Here is a 4,780-nt window from a genome sequence, read left to right as displayed (position 1 = left end):
ACCACTCACAGCTAATGCTGATTTAAAAACAAAACCAAAATCCAGCTGGGCGTGGTGGCAGGCGCCTATGAGTCTAGTTATTCAGGAGCCTGAGGCAGGAGAATCACTTGAACCCAGGAGGTGGAGGTTGCAGTGAGCCAAGATCGCACCACTGCACTCCAGCCTGGGCGACAGAGCGAGACTCCATCTCAAAAAACTAAATAAGTAAATAAAAAATTAAAAAATAAAAGCAAAACCAATAACCAAAGCAACCAAATTAGCAGTGTCCAAAGCAGGTGTGAGGCCACCAGATTGTCCTGAAGCTACCACTGATCGACTGTGATGATGTTCCTGAAATCGTCCACTGCTTTCCACAGTGCTCCTGTGAACACTGAGGAGGCTCTACCCCAAATCCCTCTTTTCTCCTTGCCCTGTCCTTGAAATGCTCTTATGCTCTTCAACTCTCTTTCCTCAGGATGACTGCTTCCCAGGAAGCCCTGTAGCCCTCAAGCAAACAGACCCTCAGGAATCTTCCCCTACCGTCCGCCAGTGCTGCTCTGACAGGCCTAAGTACTAGAGGAAAATCAGCTGAGGCAGTAATAAGAGGTTTCCTTCCTTCCTTTCCCTTCCTCCCTCCCTCCCTCCCTCCCTTCCTTCCCCTCCCTTCTGTCCTCCTTCCCTCCCTCCCTCCCTTCCTCCCTTCCTCCCTTCCTTCCTTCTTCCTTCCCCTCCCTTTTGTCCTCCCTCCCTCCCTCCCTCCCTTCCTTTCTTCCTTCTTTCCACTCACTGGGTTCTTACTTGGTGCTAGACACTGTTTTAGGTGCTAAAGACATCGTAGTACACAAAGACAACCGCACACACACACACGTATGCAGAGTAATGCATATGTTAATTAATTTGACTTAGCCATTCCAGTGACACACACAGTGTATACATATATCAAAGCATCATGTTGTATATTATAAATATATAAAATTTTATTTGTCAATTAAAGAAGAAAAGATAACAACAGAGACTAGGTGCGGTGGCTTACACCTGTAATCCCAACACTTTGGGAGGCTGAGGTGGGTGGATGCCTTGAGACCAAGAGTTTGAGACCAGCCTGACATAGTCTGGTCAGGTTTCAACATGGTGAAACCCCGTCTCTACAAAAAATATAAAAATTAGCCAGCACTTGCCTGTAGTACCAGCTACTTAGGAGGCTGAGATGGGAGGATCTCTTGAGCCTGGGGAGGTCAAGTCTGCAGTGAGCCATGATCGCACCACTGCACTCCAGCCTGGGCGACAGAGTAAGACCCTGTCTAAACAAAACAAGACAAAAAACAGACAACAACAGAACTCCCCTTTCATGGAGCCCAAGTGCTGGTGGGCTGTTGCATGCTTACCGGACACCACTGCTGTAACTAACTTCCATGCATGAGCTCATTTAATCCTCACTATAAGGTATTATACTACTGCGTCCATTTTACAGATGAGGAAGCCTGAGGCCCTGAGAATTTAGGCAACTAGCTTCCTAATGACAAGGACTACCATTCATTGAGTGCTTACACTACTGTCAGACACTGGGTGGAGCATTTTGCATTCATTATGTGGGCAGCATGGGGGGTGACAGGTCTGAGGAAGGACAGGTATCATTTCAGCTCTAGCTCACCGTGTGGCCTTGCATGACTTCTTCCATATGTCTTAAAGGGACGCACTCTTAGGTGGCTCAGTCTTATGAAATATCTGAAATTTTCAGGCTAAGTGAGTTCCTCTGCCTCCCTGAAACCTGACAGGGAAGGCAGAGGAGACAGGGTCGGGTCCTGAGGACCAGCAGTGGGTGCTGGGGAGCCGGGGTGGATGCGAGGGTGAGGGGCACCTCCCGACACAGCCAGATCAGCCGGGGGCAGCGCCGCCGAATAACTGCAGGCTCTACGTGCTTCCCAGGTGGAGCCCAAGTGGCCCTGGGCTCCTCATGGTTCCAGGGCGACCACGTTTCAGGGCCCACAAGTGATGGAAATTGGGGGAATATTATCTGCAGACTTTGTGCTGAAAATACATACCATGGGGTGCGGGAAGATTAACACCTGCGGTCTGTGGGAAACCATGGGCCTGGGGCTGAGCGTCCTGAATTCCAGTCCCCCACTTCCCAGGGTGGGCTGTGCTGCCTTGGTCAAGGCTCGGGACTCAGTTTCCCTATCCGTGACCGTGAGAGTTCTGACTCCCAGCCAGGCCCTCAGCGGGACAGCAGGGCCGCGGCCGCTCTCTGTCCCTCCCCCTTCTCCGGCCCGGGCCGTGGTGGTGGCGGCCCGGGAGGCCCCAGCGGGCTCCGGCGCCCCCTGCCGGCCGAGAAGGGCCATGCCGCGCCTGCGCCCGCGCGCCTAGAGGCGCTGGGAGGAGACCTGGGAGGGCGCAGGCCGCCGCCCCGGCCGGGCCACGCTGGGGGCACGATGATGTCAGCAGGGGAAAGGAAATGAGTCATCACTCCCCGGGACTGTGGGGCGGTCAGGAGCGAGTGTGGAGACGCGGCCACAGGAACCCAGGACAATGGCGGGAAGTAAGAGGAATGTGGGCTTGGCTGCAGCCGCGCGCCCCTGACCCCTGACCCCACGGCGGGGAGGAGGCTGGGGCGCAGGGCTGGCCCCGAGGGGTCGGACGGCGGCCAGAACTCGGGCGGGGTCGGATTGGGACGGGGCGGCTGGAAGAGGATGGGGACGCAGCCAAGCCCAGGGTGCCCGGCCTAAACAACAACCCGGGCCGTCTTTCTCACCAGGGATGTTTCCAAAACTTCAGCGGACCCCTCGGCAGTTCCTCCACTTCCCTTAAACTCTACGGAACCTTGGAATAATCCCGGGGGCTGATTAAAACCGGGATCCCCCGGCCCTACCCCGGAGATTCTGATTCAATAGGCCAAAACTGGGCCTCCATGAATTTGCATTTTTTAATTATTCTTTTTTATTGAGATGGGGTCTAACTATGTTGCCCAGGCTGGTCTCAAACTCCTAGACTCAAGCAATCCTCCCGCCTCAACCCCGCAAGGTGCTGGGATTACAGGCATGAGCCAGGATCCCAGCCAGAATTTGCATTTTTAACAAACTCCTAGTAGGGGGTGCTGGGCCAGGGTCCTCAGACCACTCTGAGTAGTGCCACCTTAGAACGAAGTCCAGCTACTTCGCGAGCCTAGGACCGTCCTCTGTCATGTGGTTCCTCCAGTCTCACCTGTCCCCACCTCCTACCCTTCATCAGTGTATTAGCAAGACCCGACTATCTGCATGTTGCGGTTCTCTCTGTGTGTTTGCACAGGATATTTCCTTCGAGTGAAATGCCTTCTCTTCACTACACTGCTGCTCAAACTGTCTGACTTCTACCTGCCCTTTAAAATCTTGTCCATGGATGTGTCAAAGAGTATAATCAACAGAGTGAAAAAAGGAACCTATAGAATGGTAGAAAATATTTTCAAATCATAGATCTGATAAGGAATCGATATCCATAGTGTATAAAGAACTACAACTAGACCACAAAAAAATCAATCCTGATTCAAAAATGGGCAAGGACTTGAATAGACATTTCTCCAAAGAAAATAAACAAGTGGCCAATAAGCACTTGGGAAGATGTTCAACATCACTAATCATTAGGGAAATGCAAAACTACTGAGGCCCCCACCATCCTGACTCTCTCTCCTTCCTTCCTTTAGAGGATGTGGCCTTCCAGATCAACCTCAACCCTACTCAGGGAGCTGCTCAGCTTCCTCGAGGGCCTGGAGTAGATGGCTTCCATCTTCTCTTTTGCCACCTGTGGAGGTTTTTAAGAGCAAACAGAAATTCAAGTGAATTGTCCTCCTACAGTTACGAAACTATTACAGCTACTTCTGATTATCCATTCAGGTTGAATCAGGCATCATTTCAGTCACCTCCAGGTATTAATGTGTATGATATAAATTAGAAAGTCAAGTCCTCCTAGGAGATGACACTTCTGTACAATCCTATTACATTTGCCATCTCTGTCTTCCTGTACTGCGTTGCTGTACTGTTTTATGTTGGTTACAGGAACCTATATCAGGGTAGTCCTAAACTTCCCCTGATTGGCTTTGTCATTACTCTTGTTGCCATCTTTTGTGATTGGCGAGCACTTCAAAAGCTCGCTTGGGCAAAAGCTGTTGCAGATATTAAAATAACTACTGGTCAAAATATTGTTCAGGAACTTCTGCTTGTAAGAAATCATGATGATGTGTTATTTTGGCTCTGTGACCAGCATGGGATTCCTAAATGTATCTGTGATCTTTGTCTTTCTGAATATGATACTTTGGAGGGGAAATGCTTGGTGTGTGTACAAGTATGAGGAGGCCAACTTACACAATCCATGAAATACTTCTGCTCCTCATAGCCAAGGAGGTATTCCACCTCCTGCTGGAATGTAATTAAAGGGAGAAATACACTGTATTAAATATATGTCTATATCATGACTCGTTGCCAACATCTTGAGGCACATTATTTGTTTCCAATAAAAGTAATGTGTGTTTTTTTTTTTTTTCAGCCACACAATGAGATATCACCTCACAGCCATCAGAATCGCTACTGTAAAACAAAAACAGAAAATAACAAGTGTGGACAAGAATGTGAAGAAATTGAAACCCTTGTGCAGTTGGAGGGAATGTAAAATGGTCCAGCCACTGTGGAAAACAGTGTCTTCATCTCTTTCCTGTTGCTATAACTGAACACCCGAGACTGGGTAAATTATAAAGAAAAGAATTTATTTCTTACAGTTCTGGAGGCTGGGAAGTCCTAGGTCAAGGGACTGCATCTGCTTGGCCTCTGGGGAAGGC

At 49.7% G+C, this 4,780-nt stretch overlaps 1 pseudogene; it reads left to right on the top strand.

The window, feature by feature from the left end:
• The first annotated feature begins 3,880 nt into the window (after positions 1 to 3,880).
• On the top strand, positions 3,881 to 4,431 carry LOC135967610 (synaptophysin-like protein 1 pseudogene; annotated as a pseudogene).
• Positions 4,432 to 4,780: the final 349 nt, after the last annotated feature.

The sequence above is a fragment of the Macaca fascicularis genome, chromosome 16 (assembly GCF_037993035.2).
Source record: "Macaca fascicularis isolate 582-1 chromosome 16, T2T-MFA8v1.1".
Lineage (NCBI taxonomy): Eukaryota > Metazoa > Chordata > Mammalia > Primates > Cercopithecidae > Macaca > Macaca fascicularis.
This window is presented reverse-complemented; position numbering and strand designations above follow the sequence as displayed.